The sequence below is a fragment of the Plecotus auritus genome (assembly GCF_963455305.1).
Source record: "Plecotus auritus genome assembly, chromosome: 9".
Taxonomy (NCBI): Eukaryota; Metazoa; Chordata; class Mammalia; order Chiroptera; family Vespertilionidae; genus Plecotus; species Plecotus auritus.
The window spans coordinates 125,928,734-125,949,333 of record NC_137783.1 but is presented as its reverse complement, the minus strand read 5'-3'; the positions used below and the strand labels follow the sequence as shown (position 1 = coordinate 125,949,333).

The window sequence follows — 20,600 nt, the reverse complement described above, 5'->3', positions numbered from 1 at the left end:
TCCTTGAGGCCTCACTGGGAGCAGGGGGGTGTGCCACAGACTTCATTTCCTAAAGCCGCGGTCAGCAAACTGCGGCTCGCGAGCCACATGCGGCTCTTTGGCCCCTTGAGTGTGGCTCTTCCACATATTACCACGGCCTGGGAGAGTCTATTTTGAAGAAATGGTGTTAGAAGAAGTTTAAGTTCAAAAATTTGGCTCTCAAAAGAAATTTCAATCGTTGTACTTGTTGATATTTGGCTCTGTTGACTAATGAGTTTACCGACCACTGTCCTAAAGTTAAGTGCTGCAAAGGTACACTGCTGGGGTCACGTGCCTGGCCCTCTACCTGCCACTCAAAATCTGGACCAGGGACCAGCAGCTTCAGCATTGCCTGGCAACCTTGCAGAAGTGCAGTATCCCGACCTCCTGAATCAGATGCTGCGGTTCCACAAGCTTTGAGTACAAGTAGAGAGTGGAAAGCACTGGGCTCTGTATGGGGAGCAGATGACCCACAGGGGAAACTGAAGTGCTTCTGTGTAGACTTATCGCGCCCCCTTGCATTCCTATGTTTTGTGTAGCTGTCATAGTTAACACGATATTTCAGTAGCATGGCACAGGTGGTATTTAAAAACAAAGAGCTTGTTCCTCCTAATAGAGGAACAAGCTCTTTATACAACCCAAACTGCTTAGCAACCGCTAGCTAAAGCAGAAATTCCTAAATCTTCTTAAGGTATGGGCCCTTTTGGGAAACTGCTGAAAGCGATGGAACACGAGATCTCACATATTGTCCAAATCGTGCATCCAGTGTGAGTCAGGTTCACAGACCCCTCCCCAGACTCCATGCTCGGGGCCCCTCTCCTGAGCTAAGGCAGAAGGTGGTCCTGGCTGAGATGGGCCTTTCAGCACTTTCTCTGAGAGTTTCCACACCCCAAGGCTCTGGGCTGTGTTTGCTCTGAGCTGACTCAGCCGTGCCCAGGGCATTGCTGTAACTCACACGTCACCCTGAATTTTTGCACACAGGCTCAACCTCACCACCGCTTTGGGTTCGGGCTTGCTCTCGCCAAACTCCTAGCGGAGGAGGGATTGAGCAAGTGGGGAAATTCCTGCCTGGTGAAGAAACACGCTGCCAGGGTCTGTGTGACTTTCACAAAATACCAGGTGAAATTTCACACGTTTAACAAAATTCCACATGGCACCCATTTCCACAGCATTTCGGTTTAGCCTCCTTAAGGGTCTGTGCACCTATCAACTCCAAAAGTGTGTTAATGTAAAAAATCCACCATTTTTACTAATAAAACACACAATCACACAGAGAGCCAGGGATTATAACAAGAGTGGATCGATCACTCCCATTTGGATCGACACACACGCACACTTTTCAGACTAGTCTGTCACTATGCCAGTTTGAAATGGGAGCTGGCAGAGGCTGCACACGCGGGGAATCTGACAGCCCCACGCCCGGAACGTGGTCGGGCCCCGATTCTCTTTATTGTGGCTCTGCTGTCAGCGTGGCATTGCAGCAGCGCCTCTCGCACTAGCACAGGAAGCTTTCTGTCCACCCACTGAAAGATGAAACACATGCTAACACACAGGAGACAGTTCTCCAGACAAAGCCCCTTTAAGCTCCTTCCTGGAATGAAACAGATGGTGAAAGGAGGCTGACTGACGGCCAGGAATTCTCAAACCTCTGGAATACACCTGAGTCACCTGGGGAACCCAAGAAAGAAAGGGCACGTTTCCAGGCCCCGGCTTCACAGAGGCAGAATGTCATTAGTGGGGCCCACACCCTGCTCTATTTTTTTTTTTTTTTTAGAGCATTTGAGGTTTACAGAGAAATTGCACAGAAAGTAGAGCTCCAATACACTCCCTCTCTCCTACCACCAGTCTCCCCTATTAACATCTTGCATTAGTGTGATGCATTTGCTAAAATTGATGAACAGATACTGATGCATTATTTCATATGAATAACTACATTCATTATTAGTAATGTCATTAATAATATTCATACCTTATTACTAACCAAAGTCCATGGTTTAGATTCGGGTTCACTGTGTGTTGTATGGGTTTTGGCAAATGCATATTATGTATCCACCATCATGGTATTATACAGATAGAGTTTTATTACCCTTAAAATGCCATCCTCCCCCTAATCATCCCTTCCCCCAAACCTGCATTTTCCCCCCATTGACTTTTAGAGAGTGGAAGAGAGGAAGGGAAGGAAAGAGAGAGAGACAGAGAGAGAGAGAGAGAGAGAGAGAGAGAGAGAGAGAGAGAGAGAGAGAGAGAAACATCACTGTGAGAGAGACACATTGATTGGTTGCCTCCCACACACACCGAGGGGGTGCGTATTGAACCCGCAGCCTAGGTACGTGCCCTTGATCTGGAATCCAACCTGTGACCCTTCAGTTAGTGACACTCTAAACACTGAGCTACACCGGCCAGGGCCAAACCAGCATTTTAACAGACATGCACATAATTTCTTGCAGGTAGTGAGGATCAGAAGTGCTGAATTAAATCTTGAGACCTAGATGGAGGAACTGTGAGCCAGACTGGCCTCAGTTTCCCTAATGGCCAAATAGTCACTTAATGTAATTTAACTTTCAAATCCTCACCATGACTAGTCGTGGCCCTCTATATTAAGGGGACAATGTGCATGTTAACAGTACCTGATCCCTGCGGGCCCCTCCATTTCACATTAAGGCTCAATAAGCATTGTGAGGACTCCAAAGTTTTTCCAAAATATCCATGAACTCATGGTCTTGGACATACAAGCCTACAGGCCTCAGAACAGTGCAACTGTGGAAGCCCAGACGAGTGAGCATGAGTGAGCAGCGCCTGGCACACTGAATGCAGATACTGGGCGATGTGTGGGTGACGCAGCAGGGGCGAATTAGATGCCAGTCCCCTGGAAAAGCCTCCCACTTTGTCAAAACATCCTTCCTCCCAGACGTGCTCACCAGCCGCCTGGACGCTGCTGCACCTTATCGTTCCTGTGACTCCAGACACGCCTTCCCAACCCCAAAGTGCTCTAGGACACACGTCCACGTTCCCATTAGGTCAGCGGAATTTATGATGGTTTTTGGGATTGTGTGTTACCTTTTATGGATGACAAGCACCCCAGGGGCGGGAGCCAGACAGCCAGTGTCTCCTCGTCTGGTTTCATGGAGACACCCCCCCAGGTAACAACCATAGTCACGACCAAACTGGCGAGAAGCCAGCCGGCGCTCCGTTTGGGCCCCTGCAAGTTTCGCCTTGTCCTCCCAGGGCTGCGGCTAAAGAAACCGTCAAGATGCACGGAGAACAGTGGGGCAGGAAGGTGACTAACCCCTTCTGCCAACTGAGGTGCAGAGCAGCCTTGGGGGCCTCTCCCAACCCCAGCCAGGGTTTCTGGAAGCCGCTGCGGGGCTGCACTAGCGCCACATGCAGGCTGCTGCCCTCGAGATGGTGCCCGTTTGGAGGTGGTATCATTTGTTCAATACACACTTATGCAGCCCTTACTGTGAGGCAGGCCCTGGCCTGTGTGCTGGGAATGAGACTCAGACTAAGTCCTTGACCTCGAGGGGGGCTCAGTGTCTGGGTGGGGGAAACAGGCCTGCAGATGTTGCGTGGGGTTCAGCAAGGGGCAGAGCAGGGAGAGGCCAGAAAGGGCTGCTTAGAGGAAGGAACTCTCCAGTGGCACCTGGAAGGGTGAGCAGGTGCCCCTTGGGTTGGGGCAAGGAAATTAGAGAGGTCGCACAGACAAACATGCCAATGCAAAGGACCTACAATGTGCAGTGAGTTCACCGTGTGGCCTTAGATGCTAAATTTCTGCCAGGTGATATTTTCATTAATATCATTTTCTTAAAAAAGAAAAAAAAAAGTAAAAAGTATCATTATGCTGGACACTCATTCTAAATGGGATTCAATAAATATACTACTAAAGAAATATAAAGGCCTCTGGCCTTCAAGCATGGGGATTAAGCAAAATTGGGTGACCCCAAGATGCTCAAATTCCCTGCCTCTAAATGCACAGACACAACAGCTGGCGACACAGGAGGCCTGACCCTGCTCGCTTTCCCACGTCTTCACATGCTCAGGGCTCAGAAACAGAACCCCAGGGGCCCAGAGCCTTGGCTCTCAGTGGGAGTGGGCCCATCTCCGGGGTGGAGCAGCAGTTTGAAAGAGCACATCTGATGTTATAAATTTACCATTTAAACCAAAGGTAAAAACTGTTTCCTCCTAGAATTCCAACATGTATGGGCCTGGATGGTGCCACTGGCGTTTTTGAAACAGGGGCAGGTGTAGCACCGACTGTGTAGACGAGCATGTCCCTCCTCCTCATAGCAGGACAGCTGTTGGAGGTGACTTGGGCATGAGACAGACACCCAGAAGCCACGTGGCCAAGCACTCAGGCCAATCAGCTCGCTTGTGCACAAAGAGCAGCACAGGGTGGTGTCACTGAGAGCGACAGGGGCCCCCCCAGCGGCAGCTGCCCCACTCTGGTGGGAAGGGCAGGCTAACAGGGACCTGAGCACAGGCCCATGGCCTCGAGAGCAGAAGGAAGAAATCGGTTGCCTACAGGCTACTCAGATTACCTTCCACCAGTGCAGCAGGAACTGCAGTCATAACAGCTGTCTGGTGATCACAGACAAAAAGAACAGGGTTCCTGACACGTTTCCTCACTTTTCAACGTATTCAAATGCTTGTACTTGCACAAGAATGGGATTCAGGGCAGCTGAAGTAGTTCTTCAAATGAGGCTGGGCACAGCTGGATTTCCCAGACCCTGCACAGCTGGAGCGAGCACATTCAATACTGTAACATTTTTACTCTTTAAATAACTACCGTTTGCGTGACACGACCTACAGAGTGTGACTTTCACTAACAGCCTGGGTAGTGTGCAGACGCTGAGCTCACAGTGACTCTCAATAGTCACAGTCCACTCTGCCTCCCACTCCTGTATCTTCCAGAACCTGCAGCAGGGAAAGGAGGCGAGCACAATTTCTGTGTTTATTTTTTAATTGATTATTATTTTTATTTATTTTTGTGTTAATCCTCACCCAAGGATTTCTCCCCCCCACCACCCCCCCATTGATTTTTTGAGAGAGTGGAAGGGAGGGAGAGAGAAACATGGATGTGAGAGAGACACATTGATTGGTTGCCTCCTGCATGCGCACCAACTGGGCCCAGGGATCGAGCCTGCAACCGAGGTACATGCCCTTGACCAGAATCAAACCTCAACTCTTCAGTCCGCAGGCTGACGCTCCAACCACTGAGCAAAACTGACTAGGGCAGATGTTTGTGTTTTAAAAAAGGGGATGTGGGTGAGATAATTTTCAGAATGAACAGCTTTGGTGTCCTGCGACCACACCCAGGCTGGCGCGGCCTGTGAAAGCCTGACTTGTCCAAGAGACCTCTTTCTCCTGAACATAACACCAGCTCTGCTCCATCGGTATCGGAGCCTCGGTGGTTCCTATGGGAGCCTGGACACTCTGCATCTTAGACCAGAAAGAACTCTTAAAGGTCACGTCTCAGCCTTGCACCTCACACAGAAATCGCTCTGCAATGTGTGGACACAGATTCCCAGGTTCTACTTGATTACGCTCAGGAATAGGGGGCTCGTGCCCTTGCAAAAGCAGCCCAGCCTGCTTTGGGCAGGTCTACTTTTCAGCATATTTTCCTTTCACTGATTAATGGTCATCCCTGTGTTTAGGAAATGAAAAATTGAAGTCTAACTTCCACCTACTGTTCGGGTTTGGTCCTCTGGAATTTACCCTCTTCTAAGAGTTTTCCACATCAAGCAGATTTGTTTCTACAAACATTTCTGTTATGTTTTGGGTTTTGAACCCTTCACCTTCCTTGTTCCCTTTACCTAAACAAACCTCTGCCTGACTCTGCTCCCCTTAAAACCTGGCACAGAGAACAAAACAGACTTTGTCTAACTTGTAGATACTCTATTGCTTCCCATATTATTATTCCACTAATCCGGTTAAAGGTTAGGATTTCTAGACCTCTCTAGAACCTAGCTACAGTACATCTTTGGGTCTCAGAACCTAAAACCCAGTGGGTGGCAGCACCCAAAGGGAAGGGGCTTGGGCCTCAATGGCTGAGTCCTCACATTTCCCGAAACTGGCTGCACCCTGTAGCAGCAGTATGACCTTAGACAAGTGACTTCTCTCATCCTCAGTTTCTACATCTGTACAATGGGGGTGATAACATGTTATAGACCTCCTAGGATTTCTGTAAGAATTCAGTGAGCTAATACTGCCATGTGAAAAGCCCTCGACAAACACTGGCTGCCATTATGGCTATGAAATACTACTCTCCCTCTCCCTTCATTCTACCCCCACTATGGAGCATAGACAGTACATCTGGCAGGAGTTAGAAATGCAGGGGTAAATTACACAATCCCCCTGCTCAAGGGTATCTTGGTCTTGGGGACTGTTATACAAACAGACAAAGCCAAAAAGAACTGGGAGGTATGAACAGGTGTTTGGGAACCCAGAGGAGGAGCCCCATGTCTGCTGGGGTTGCCTGGGAAGGCTTCCTAGCCTCAGCAGATCCTTAAAGGACTGTGGCAGGTGGATGGCAACTGAGAGCAGAGGGGTTGATAGAGAACAGACGCATGTACAGGCCCAGAGTTATAAGAATGTGGTTCTACATCAAAGAAAATGTCAGTGGTCCAGAGTGGCAGGATCGGGTTGCCCATCGGGGGGTGGGCGTGAGGGGAGGAGGAGATAACAGAAATGAGCTTCGGCAAGTGAATCCATCACTCATCAGCCCCCCAAATAAAAGGGAGGGCTATGCACTGTGCTGGGCACAGGAGATAGTGGTCAGGAAGACAGACAAGGTCTGTGCCTCCATGGAGCTTATACACCAACGTGGCCTTGTATGTCATGCTGGGAAATAGAGGGTTAGGACATAGCGGGCTGTATTTTCCAAAGATGACCACAGCAATGTTTCCTGTCCCATCCACATGACCTTCAAGGTGACCTTGCCACCCTCCCATTGAGAAAGAGGATCTATGTCCCCTCCTCCTGAATCTGGAGGGCTGACTGCTTTGTTTAACCCAGTAGGGTGATAGTGACACTCTGAGGTCTGAGGGTGGGTGATAAAAGGTGATGCAGCTTCACTTTGCAAACTGTAACACTCACCTTTGGGAGTTCTGAGGTCCCAGGTAAGAAATCTACTCATCCTAGGGCCTCCATGTTGTGAGGAAGCCACGTGGAGAGGTCACGAGTGTCCTACCTTCAATTTTCCCAGGCCAAGTGTCAGTTATGTGAGTCGACAAGCTCTGGGATGACATGGACCCTCAGGCATCAAGCCAGCACCAGCCCTGGTGGCTCCCAGCCGAGGCTGTAGATGAGGTAGAGCACAGACCAGCCCTCTCACTGTACCTGTCCCAATTCCTGATGCAGAGAAACACAGACCCCCGTTTCCCATGTGTCCCCGTGAGCATAAGAACGTGGTGGCTTCAAGCAGCTAGGTTTTGGAGTCATTTGTTAATCAACAATAGAAGCTAAAACAGAGTTTACTGAGAAGGCAATGTGGTGCCAGGTGATAATGTGATCAGGTCTACACACTAGAAAGATTTTTCTCACTGAAAGGTAGGACGGATCTGTTGGATGGGCACTGAGATCAGAGGCAAGGAAAACAAGGAAGGCTTGACTGCAGACCTCTGGGGAGAAATATGAGCAGGGAGACTAGAAAACATGGCAGGAGATGCCAAAGAGACAGGATCAGCCAACTTAGAGCCGGCCTTCCAGGGACAAGGGAATGAAAAGTCTGAGCGCCTTCTAGGTTCCGGCTGTGGAAGAGAAATGGGTGTGGAAACACGGGAGGAGAAACGAGTTTGGGGGTAAGAAGAGGAGTAGATTTTTGACATGTTTACACAGCTTCAGTGAGAACCCTGACACATGGTGGCCTCGTTCCTGTGTGGTGGTCAGCCTGGCTGCCTAACCCACCCGCTCTGTAACCTCGGGCAGATTACTGCTCTCTTGTGGTGTCCCCGTCCGGAGAACAGGCGGAAGACCACACAGGTTAGTTAGCGAGGCTGAAATGAGATAATGCATACAAAGTGCTGCAGACAGGGTTTGGCATTCAGAAATGCCCATGAACGGTAGCTGCTACTATTCCTATGATTACATGATTGTGATTACTAACTAGCTTATAGACGTGGTCAGGGGCTGGGCAGGTTCTTTGTACCCAGAGGGCCTGGCTGCAGGACATTAATGAAAGCTGTTCCCATGGAACCGCACACGTATCCTGGGTGAATGGTTTATTCAACCGTGAAGTCTGTGTCAACTTCTACAATAGCTGCACCAGCCTGCAGAGGCGTGAGGGAAGCCAATCTGTTAGCGGTCCTCAATTTTGTTCTCCCTCCCTTTCTCCCAACTCCATGGTTGAGTGGTTTTAATTAACAGCTCCCACAGAGTTAAAGCAAAAGTCACTCGATTAATAAAGCTCTCACTCGCCACGCATGGTTCTCAGGTCCCCAGGTGGCGCTGAGCTTGTAATTGTGTGTTTTGTTTGGGATCACAGCTGGTGGGGGCTCTGAGAGTAGAATTTCCTTGGAGAAGTTCAGGTTCCCCATCTACAGAGGCAGGTGACGGACACACCCAGCTCCACGAGCTTTAGCAGCCGGAGCCGTGCTGTGGGAGGCACCTCAGTAAGTCACCATGCGACACGGGCTCCGGAGCAGAACCTTCCTGCCCCCAACCACATCATTGGTTCTCATTTCCGACATCCAAGGAACCGGTTTTGCCCCCATTTACTTTCTGCACAGGCACCCGGGGAATGTTGACACAAGTGTTTCTAAGGCTGCACTAGAGACCTGGGGTGTTTAATTGAAATGAAACACATAATAATGCTTTTGAGGCAAAGGAAAGTATCTGCCTTGGCTGCGGCCCCGCCGGCCTGGCCATCCTGTGGTCCCCGCGCAAGCATTCCCCAAGCATTTTCAAGCTCCCGTGCAACGCGGCCCTCTGCGCCTCACCCTTCGGAACACCACCTTTTAGCTCCATTTATGGCTCCTTAAAATGGCACAGGGGGTTAGCCAGGGACTCCGATGTCCAGAAGGTGCCCACTCTTCCTTTCTGGCCTTGCCTCCCATCCATCAGAGCATGGGGTCTAGCTTCAGTGAAAAGCCACACTGCAGAGTTCTTGGAGCAAGGGCTGTGAATTCAGCCCGGTTGAACACATGGTTCTAGCAGTTACTACCTGTGTGACCTGTTCAAGCAACTTAACCTCTCTGATCTTGGTCTCCCAACTGCAAAAGGAGAATGAAAAACAGCCCCTCTCTCAAAGAACTGGTCTGAAGAATGAGTGAGACATTACACGTAAAGAGTTCAGCCCGGGGCCTAGCATATAACAGGGACCGCAAAGCAGTTTCGCTGCCAGGAATCACAGAACGGCTGCTGCGGACCAGGCAGAAGGGAGGGCCTGTGTTAGCAGGCACTGCTGGGTGACTTCTTCCTTCAGAGCCAACACCACATTTATTCCGTCCCATGTCTCTGACAACTTCACCCTTTAAACTTCACGGCTCAAGTATGCGAGATTTCTGGTTTCAAAACTGATAACCGGGCGATTACAAGCACAAGGCTCTGGGGCCTGGGACCCGGATTCTGACAACACAGCAGAGAGAAACACAGACCCCTGTTTCCCACGCGTCCCAAGATCAAGAAGTGAATGGGGGCTTGATTTACAGCTAGAAGACTCTGGAGACAGACGTGGACCTCTCCTTTGACTGGGACTCTCATTTTACTTGGGGTCTCGAAAATCCTCAGGCCTCCAGAGCTGTCCATGCCTGGTGTCTGTCTCATTCCGTAGCTATTTCGGGATTAAGAGGAAAGGTGGAAACTTCCATTTCTCAGGGAGATTTCTTATCAGGACCCCAGGGATTCTGGAAGGGATGCCATGATTCTTCCAAGGCTGCACAGCGTCTTGATTTGTGGTCACAGCCAGGCAGGACGCGGCAGCCCGGAGCCCTCGCAGATGTTTCTAGGGGCTGATGCGCTGCTCTTTGTCTCTGGGCCGCAGGTCAGCTGCCTCCTGACCCAGATGACTCATTCCCACGGACCATGCTGCAGACGGTGATGGTTAATTTTATGTGTCAGTGTGGCTAGGCCATGGTACTGGATATTTGGGAAAACACTAGTCCAGATGTCTCTGTGAAGGTACTTTTTAGAGGAGATGAACATTTAATTCAATAGGCTTTAAGGAAAACAGATTATCCTCTAGCATGTGGGTGGGCCACACCCACTCAGTTGAAGGAAAGAAAGACTATCAGTTGATATTCCCCAGGGAAGAGGGGATTCTGTCTCCAGGCTGCCTTTGGACTCAAGTTGTAAAATTTCCCTTTGGAGAACCCTAATACACAGACCAATTCGGACCCAGTTGGCAGACATGTGGTCACTATACTCAGGACTAAGAAATAGCATGAGATCATCTCAGTGAATATTCTAAGTACAGTAAAGGATTGGGAAGGCAAGTGGATGCAATAACTCTGAAAAGCTGAAGGGAACTTCCATTCTGTGTGTGTCAAACTATCTCCTTTCTTTTTCACCACACACCTGAGAGGAAGGTTACCATTTAACAGATGGGAAACAGGCTCAGAAAAGGCAGCGATTTCCCCAAGAACACACAGATGGCAAGCAAGGACGGTGAGGCCAGGTCTTCTGACTCCACTTCTGTCTTCCATAACCCCATGACCCCGAGCAGGATCATGGGAGGATCATGAGTGCTCAACAAAACTGCAGTTTCTTATCTTGATCTGAGCACAGGCACATATGGCCTACTTTTTTGAGTCTTTCAACATGGGCTTACTGTCCCAGGGCCAAATCCTCCCAACCTCATCCAAATGTTTCTTCTCATATTCACCTCAACTCGAACTTGGTATCCTCCAACCTTGCCATCATAAATCTGTTGAGCGGCTCTGTAGCTGCTGCCCCTTGAAAAATAACTGGGAAGGGTATTTTTTTCCCAGTGATTTATACGCGTAAGATAAAAATTTATATATATGGACTGGGTTTTCTAGAGGGAGCTACACGAGAACATAACAAAACTGTGCAAAAACTTCACAGGACAAGGGGACCTCAGGGTCCCTCCGTGACACCTCAGTTCTCCCCATTCCTGGCACATCTGTGAAGCACTGAGCAGAGAAAGAGGAGCCTGCCTGCAAGGGGTTGGTCCTGAAGGAGGCGACAGAATAGCCAACTAATGTCCAGCAAAGTGACAGAGGCACCAAGTCACACTGAAATTCCAGGGCGCCAAGAGAAAGAAACAACAGAATGCCAGGCCACCTTTTTCATCTCTTCCATGGGCTTCAAACCATTAAGTGACAATTTTCCTTATTCGTCAAGTGTAAACGATGTCGTATAAAGCTAGGGTCTGGGGGTTACGATGCTCAGCATATGGAAGGGGTGCAATACATCCCCGCCACCCACCGAGAGCTACAGAGCTGGAGGATGTTTCTCCTGTATGTGTAACTACCTCTCCATAAATGCAAGCTCACAGGTCCCAAGTTTATCCTGAGGAGAACCTATAAGGACCAAAAGTGAACCTCCAAAATAACGAGAACCAGATGGGGCAGCCCTAAGAACAAGTTTCGTCTGTCCTACCCCAGAGAACAGCCTGGGACCAAGGAGATATTTGTTAAATGTTTGTTGATTTGAAATAACGAAAATACAGAGTCTCTCTATAGCGTTGATTAATGAACCCAAGGTGGAATCTCCCTGTTAAACACCCAGGGCCAGTCTGAGTCATGCCCACATGTCACCATGTTGACGTTGCTTACCAATGAAGAGCTCTGTGCAGGGCAGGAAGTCTACCTCGACAGGCAGCAGGCAGTCCAGAGGGTGCGAAGGAGTGCCTTGCTCAGTCTGACTCACCACAGCAGGGTTTGCAAACCCAGCACAGTGATTGTCTATCTGTCTGTCAGCTGGAGTGTTTAGGGGTATTCGTATTTGTCATGTGAGTGTCAGTTACAGTCTCATCTCAAACCCCATCCACTGTAAGGAGAGGGTGCTCCAGGTTGGCAATGAGTAAGGGTGGAAGAGAATGAAATATATTGAGTGTTCTCATCCTGCACCAGGCACTGAACTAGGTAGTATGTGTACACAGTGTCCCATTTAATCTTGGTGGCATCATCATTACCATGAGGATGATTGGAAGGATCTATAACACCCCAGGCACGGTACCAGCACTTCGCATGTGTTGGTATCTCATTACAGCAACTCCAGACATATTATTCTCATGTGCAGATGAGGGAAGCTGGCTTCCCAGAAGGATGAAGTGAGGACATTAAAGGCCCCCGCTGGCTTGCTCTATTCTCAGATTCCCTTTGGAGCCCCCATATCATGCCTCTCAATTTTAACATTTATTGCCACCTGCCTTGTGTTAGAATTAAGTGCTGACGCACAGGGAACCTCCCCCACTGGGCCCCATGCTTCTCTGGGGCAAGCCTAGGAAGGCTGTGAGATTGGGGTTTTCCCAAAGCCCCCAGAATTACAGTCCACAGGCTGCTCTACTTAAACATTCAGCCATCCCTGGTCCCTGAGGCCTGAGACAGTCAGAGGGACTGGGTGGGTGTCAACAGGCAAGAGGGAGCACCGGAAACGGACTGAGGGTGCTGAGGACAAAGGTCAACTACTTCCCAGCTGGTTTCATTCAGGCTGCAACCTGGAAATTGTCCTTGTCTATCTGACACCTTCGTGCTCCTTGTCAAATGACCCCATGTCAGGCTGAATCATGTGAAAAGTCCCTCGAACCCTCTGTGCATCTGTTCCCAAGGCCTCGGCCTCACATAGAGCCACATCCCCGCTCTCTGGACCCTGATAGCTTCTGACCGAGCCCACCCGCTCCAGTCCTTCCCAGGCACCATTCTCGGGAAAACATGCCCCACGTCCATGTGTTCTCATGCCCTTGCTCTTGACCTTGATCAGCCTGGCCACTTGTGCACCTTTCAAGATGCTGTTGCTGCTAGTAGACCTGAGGGTAGTGCCATCCACTGAGCGCTCCATCCAGGTACAATCTCATGGGAGCCCACAACTCCCCTGTGAGAGAGGCACGAGGCATTCAGTAGCTTGCACCTGCACACACGCTAGGAGTGGTGTTGCCAGCCCCAGAATCCAGCTCGGGCTCCACAACTACACTCTTCCCACTGCCCCTACCACACAGTAGGCTCTTTGTTTTCTGTCAATTCTCCCTACAGAATTCACTGATTCCCTCACTGATCTCTGCAGCTCAGCACTCCTGTAGTGACTGACACACTTCCTTTCCATGAGCTCCTGTCCATGGTATTAGAAGTTGGGGACTGGGTTTTGTTCATTCCCCTTGGGCTCAGTGCCTTTGGCATAGTCTCTAGTACACAACAAACTCAATAAACACTTTCAAATGGAATTTTACTGCCTTTTGCCTGGAGCCTCCTCTGAAGGCAGGCCAAAGGAATGGTTGCCAGTTCCCAGGAGAGCCCACGCCTTGGAAAGCTTCAGGACCAGGAGGGTGTCGCCAAGGATCAGAGGGTGAGCAGCCCCTTCAGGGACCACTCAAGAAGGGCTGAGGCCTGACTTGCTTCTCCCAAAGCACCCATGTTTCCTTCTCCTTTTCCGTCCCCACAGGATTCAAATCTCAAAGCAACCTTGGAAATTCAAGTCAGGGCCTAATCCTGGTTTCCTGAGAAGATGAGACACCCCTTTTTTCTCTCTTACCCATAACTCATGAGGCTATTAGTTATGAGTGGCAGTCTGGGCTGCCCATGTCAGGGTGGGACCACACTTCATTTCTCCATGGGGCTGTTGGCCAATAAATCTTCTTTTTAAATCCCAGTCTCTGCCTGCTAAATCCATAGTCACCAACAGTGGTGAGGGTAAGTGAGAGAATGCTGGATAATCTCTCCACTTTTGGGCATGTTGTTAGCTCAGTTGTTCTTTCTCCTCTGATAAAAGTGCCTCTCCAGCTGCTGATAAAGCCCAATAGATTTCTCACACTCTGTAAATCAAGTGGGCCCACGGTGGATGCAAGAAGAAGCGGACAATTGATGCCTCCCCAGCCGTCGGGGACGACCGAGACTAGTAGCCGGAGCCATGACTCTGCCACACTGCCCATGTCTCATGACATCACAACCACACAGGGTGAGCTACCACACTGCCCATGTCTCATGACATCACAACCACACAGGGAGAGCTGCCACACTGCCCATGTCTCTTGACATCACAACCACACAGGGAGAGCTGCCACACTGCCCATGTCTCATGACATCACAACCACACAGGGTGAGCTGCCACACTGCCCATGTCTCATGACATCACAACCACACAGGGAGAGCTGCCACACTGCCCATGTCTCATGACATCACAACCACACAGGGAGAGCTGCCACTGAGTGGGCAACACTTGGGGAAATGAACCCTGCCCCATGCATGGCTCCCTATTCTTGCTTACTCTCCCTACAGAGCTGCCTGTGAAAACAGGGCTCATTGTATTTGCCTGGGATATTTAACACTAAGGAAAATATCAGACAGGAAGTGGTGTTTATGGTTTCTGTGAATTCATACATCGGTAAGACCTGTCAGTGAGAAGCCACTGAGGGAAGAAGAGGGAAATAGAAAGACCCCTTGACTAGGGCCTGGCCCAGCCCCTTCTCCAACGTATCGGGCGACTCTGGGCCTAGAGGCTTCTTATTCTAGCTCTAGAGTGTGTGTGTGTGTGTGTGTGTGTGTGTGTGTGTGAGAGGGTGAGAGAGAGAGAGAGAGAGAGGGAGAGAGAGAGAGAGAGAGTGTGTGTTTGAAGAGTATGGCAGTGTATTAGGGCCAAGTTACTTGCCCAAGGCCCTAAAGATTTGTCTTCAGAGCTGAGTCTTTATCCTCCCACGTCAGGTAAACCTTTCTAACCCCACTGAGGCCCACCCGGCAGTTGGCTGACTGGCAACCTGGAGTTCATAAGCCTTCCCAGAGCTGCACAAGCCAAGACTATTTTAGAAGGGAACCACCCAGAGAAACAAGAGCCCCTCCTGTCAAATCCCAGAACTGCCCGCCACGCCCTGTTGGAACCGCCATGACCTGGCGCCTTCTAGGACGGCCTTGCCTAAAATCATTTGTCTTGGCTCCGGGGTGCAATTTTGGCTGTAAGGAGTTTCTGGCTTCCCCTCCTTCCCATCAATTTGCCAGGAACAACAGCCTGTCAAGGTCGCTTCAGATCTGGCCTGGGAAGGTCACGAGAAACAGTCACCAGATAAGAAAGCCTTTCTTGCTGTCGGTGCTGCATGTTTGATTCACAGGCTGCGTGCTGTGTGCTCTGCTGAATTGGTGACAAACACCTCGCACATCTGTCCCATCGTGGTCAACAGATAAAGAAAAAGAAGAACAGAGGCACTTCCATCTCCATGACCCCATGGCACATGGTCCACTCTCCGAGCTGCCTCTTTTCTCCTGTACTGTCACTGTCCGGCTCATTGGGGCTGAGGTGGTCCAAGTCTGGAATAATGGGACAGTATAAGACAGGGCCAAGGAGAGGAACAGTACATGGCTGGTCCCCAAGCTCAAGGGGCTTCCGTCTTAGGCACATATTCATTCAGAGGCAGGCGACTGGTCTTGGTCTGCTGAAGGCCAGGTGTAGCATTCATTCAGCAAATATGTGTTGACTACTTATTAACATGTTAAGCGCCCAGCCTGTTTTGTCTTCCGGACAGAAAGTATAGTGTCAGTCACCAGTGATTGACATGGCACTTAACATGTTAAGGAACAGCCAGGCACTGGGCCAGCCAATGGAGATATGCAAGCATTTAAGATAGATTTGACTTAACCTTTAAGGGCTTATAATGGCTATGGGGCTCCTTCCTCATAATCAGTGCACTAAAACTGTTGTATGGGTGCCTTGTTTGATTTTACACACACACACACACACACACACACACACACACACACACACACACAGAGGTGTTTATAATTCTGAGGTCGTGCTACCGGTGCTATTATGGGCATGTTAAGTGCCACAGAAGCCCAGAGGAAAGAATCGCCGCCTCTGCTTGGACAGAATCAGGGAAGGCTCCCGCAAGGAGGCAACCTGGTAGGCAGTAATGAAAAGGCAACCCAATCACAGAGTGTTACACATGTGATGCCTGGAAGCATGAAACACCTTGTTATGGATTAAACATTTGTGTCCTCCCCAATCATGTGTTGAAGCCCCAACCCCCAATATGATGGTTCTAGGAGGTGGGACCTCTGGGATGTGTTTGGGTTTGATGATGTCATGATGGGATTGGTGCCCTCATAAGAAGAGGAAGACACACCAGAGCCTCCTCTCTCCGCCATGTGAGGACAGAGTAGGCCGGGAAGGAGGCTCTCTGTGGAGCCCCACCATGCTGCACTTTGATCCTGGACTTCCCGCCTCCAGAACTGTGAGAAATAAGTCTGCTCTGAGCCCGCAGGCTATGGTATTTCACTAGGGCAGCCCAAGCTGATAAAGACACACCCTGACATGTTTATGAGCTACCGGAACTTCAGCAAGGATGGGTTCCTCAGCTGCTAAGGCACTGAGTCTACCAGCAGGCACCAGTGTGCACACGGTACCCATTGATGTAGGAATCCCTGCCACATGGCAGGGATGACGTCAGCCATTACAATGTCAGCATTGAAGCCCAACTTGTTCAAAACCCCTTTTTCTCTCCCACACTAGACTACTCAGCAGGCTACATCGGAAGACAAGCCAACTATTACAATGTCCATTTCCTCCGCCCTCAGTCGTAAACCGATATAAGGACTCTTAAGAGTTAAAAGCAATCAAAACCACAGCGTCACATCCTATATTGGCCACTAGGTGGAGCTATGTATCGCACCAAAAGACACCAGAGGTGAAGCTGATTTCCCCAAGTGTTCTGTAAACAGAACCATTGAGTGACACAGCTGGTTGTGGCAAGTTATATAAGCCCAAGGTCCTGTGAGGGTAGGGCTGCAGAATAGACCATTCACAAAATAACCATCAGATACCTATCTGTACTAGTCTCTGAGTTTAGAAAAATAATGGGCACTGTCTGCCTTCTAGGACCTACACGTTTGGAGTAGGAAACATACGTGCACCCACATGTGTGCACACATGTGCACACATACGCTGCCCATTTCTTGAGCATCTCAGACTCTGTCAGGTGCTTTTCTTTCTTTTTTTTTAAAAAATATATTTTATTGATATTTTACAGAGAGGAAGGGAGAGGGATAGAGAGCTAGAAACATCGATGAGAGAGAAACATCGATCAGCTGCCTCCTGCACACCCCCCACTGGGGATGTGCCCGCAACCAAGGTACATGCCCTTGACCGGAATCGAACCCGGGACCCTTCAGTCCGCAGGCCGACGCTCTATCCACTGAGCCAAACCGGTTTCGGCTGTCAGGTGCTTTTCAAGTCTCATCTCTAATTCCCAAAGATTAAGAACTTGTTCCAGTTCAGGTGGCAGAGCCAGGACTAAAACTCAAATCTGTTTCCTCAACACCGTCCAGGCCCTCTCAAACAGTTTCCCATGCAAAGTGAAAGGCTCACCCACAAGGTTGGCTGTAAACCAAAGCCACCAGGAACGCACGAGGCAGAGCTAACTCTGACTGGAAACGTCAGGAGGGCATCAGAGAGGTGGTGTTTATTTTAGGGTCAGTTCGATGGGCTTGATGGGAAAGGAATTCTGGGAAGGAAGTGGCATGTCCTGATGGCACAGAGCTTTGCAAATGCAGGGAAGAGCCTTCTGTAATGAATGGCAGGTAGCCTAGAGCGGTGGGGCGTGTGGGGGTTTGAGGAGAGATGTGACCAGGGCTAAGTCAGAGAGGGTGACTGAGGGGAGGATCATAAAGAGCCTCCCATGTTCTGTGAAGAAGTTGAGATCTGTTCCCACAGGCAATGGGAAGCCATCAAAGGGGCTTGGATAATTTTCTGATGCTAAATGTAAATGGTCATTTTTTTTCCCCAGGAGGGGATGTATATTCATACTTTAGAAGATTATACAGCTCAGTGCCTCCTTGGAAAAGAAAAACAATCATCTCTCCAAACATATGGGTGCTAAGTCTGTCCCCTTAATTTTATTCTGCACCATATGTCACCCTGAATGCTTAGAAGATGAGTAGATGGCTTGACTTCACAGATCAAAACTTAGTAAGAAATGTCTTCATCTGTTATTTTAAACTCTTTCCTACTCACAATAGTCAAAGCCCAATTTATCGATCTAATAAAAGGAAGTGGCGAGGTCAGGTGGCAACTTGTAAAGTCCTTAGATGTGGCTGGCACATACAGGGAGTTAATTTACACACACACGCATGCACACATTCCGCACTAGGTTCTTATTAATGTCATTTCAGCCCCACCTTCGGTAGACCTGAACGATACACACAGACACACGTGCGTACTATCCAGTGGAGACGATGAACTACAGACATCAAAAGATAGCTGTTACCCCAAGCAGAGGTGTCATTTTAAAAACAAAGGCCATAGGTTTTCAGAAACTAGAATTTACTCCACACCAGGCTTTCTAAATAAACTTGCTGTAAACTTTTACAAGAACTCTTTTCAAAGAGCCTCCTCAGGGGTTTATATATTACTCATACATCAAGGCTGTCCCCACTAAGCCAAACACACATCTGGATGAAGACTTGAATCATTTCATTGTTTCCAAGTGCCTGGCTGTTTGAGGTTGATAAGATACCTAGACCCTGTCTGCGACGCTGTGGCTTTATCAGGTATTTGCCATTAATCGGATGCAACCTCACAGAGAGACCTAACTTAGAAGGTTAAGGACCATGTTAATGACAGTGCTTCCAGGCCCAGCGAAGTGGATGACGTGCCCAGGGCCACAGAGCTCACAGGGGCTGAGCCGGCTTTAAGCTCCCGGCGTCTGACATCTCAGTCTGTTTTCTTTCCACTACACTGATTGCCTAGGTAATATGACTTATTTCGCAGATTCTGAAGCAGAGGCTAAGTGACCAGTCCTTCAATATCTACAACTCTGTCATGTTTATCAAAGGAAAAAGGAATGAGTACAAAGGACATTCAATGACTTGCCCCGGACTCAGCATGTGAAGCAAACTGATAACGTAGCCCCAGAGCAAACACTCGTGTGCATTCCCGCAGAGTGGAGCCACGCTTAGCTCGCATTCTGGAAGGTCACAACCAGGAGGAGCAGCAAGTGCCACCTGGGCCATCTCTCCTCCTTTGGGAGGTAAATTTCTACATTAAGAGAATGTGAGAAGAAAAACCAGACCGGAGTTCTCTAGTTTCAGTAATCGGGTGGTTTGCTTACATGTCTGCACCGTTATCTACACTTGCTCTGAGAGATAGCTCACTTTGTAAAAAAAAAAAAAAAAATGTCAGCTTCCCAGAGCAGGAGCTGAAAGGTAAACATCTGTGCTTGTTAGCAGGGGTAAAGGCTCTGGTTTGAGTAGCCAAGAAAACTAGGACTTTCTCACCAAGGTTCAAGCTTTAGTGTTTCAATGTCTCCACCTTGTGGAAACTGTCAATACTGCATCAAAATCGACACTGACCATCTACTGAGGATTCAGAGGCGGATCCAACAATAAAATAAACTATTACAGGATACAAAAGTTGCAAAGTAACCACTTCTTGGTAGTATATGACAGTGAGATTTGCTAATGAAAACCTTGAGGCCATGCTGGATTCCAAAAGTCTTCTAATTAATAATGAAAAGATTAAATCACAGGCAGCTTAATTTTAGTAATAGGCATAGGTTATTGTAGGTTTACAAAAAACTAGAAACACAAAAATGATGCCCTAAGGTTAACGGGATCATTTCATTTATCAGTCCATCAACTCTCCCAGCCATTCTGGATGGCAGAAATTTGTTAGGTTATAAGGGTTCGGTGGCTCCTGTCATCCAAATTTTCACTACAGGATGCTTCTAAAGTAACAGGCAGAAAGCCAAAACACCTATATGTCTAAACTTTTAATTAACTCAAAGAACATTTCTAGTCAGACTGGTAGAACTAAGCAAAAGTAAATTAATTTTGAAATAAATTCCAGTTGTGCTACTTCAATGCAGCAATGAGATACTGGGCACGATGGTGAGGCACAGTGGCTAAGGAGCAGGGCTCTGGAGCTGCTGGGCCTGGGCTCTGCTCCTTAACTACTGTAGGGCCTTGGGCAAGTTAATTTACCTTCCCGAGCCTCAGTTTACTCATCCATAAAATGGGGATTGTGATATCACCTACCTCGAAGGATTGCTGTGAAGACAGAAGAAGGAAATATACATAAAGCACCTAGCACAGGGCTTGGTACATAGTGGGAGAATTAACTATTATTTAATTATGAAAATATTGATTCACCCATGGGTTCTTGATCACTGTTATGGAAATGAGTGGCATAAGTTTTATGCCTGATTTTTACTGTCAATAATTTTGGCTGCTAGAATGCTAGAAGAGGGAAAGATCTTGGAAAACTTCCATGCAAGTGAGGGGAACAGATTAAGTCTCAGGCAAGTGGCATACACAGATGCATCTTTGGTTTACACCACGATCGGGGAGTAGAGCAGGGAACCAGAGGGAGGCCTAGAACTGCACGTGGTCACAGCGCGGCTTAGGCAGCAAGCAGCTCATTACAGAGAGGTTGGGTTTGTGCTGTCACCCATGAATGCATGTGCTCTTCAATTCAGCAATATCTACAAC

The 20,600-nt window shown here is 48.8% G+C and overlaps 1 protein-coding gene across 5 annotated transcripts in view; it reads right to left on the bottom strand.

Annotated features, from left to right (window-relative positions):
- The window catches only part of NAV2 (neuron navigator 2), a 695,198-nt gene that overhangs the window by 121,358 nt on the left and 553,240 nt on the right, over positions 1-20,600 (bottom strand). The gene's annotated exons all lie outside the window — the stretch shown is intronic.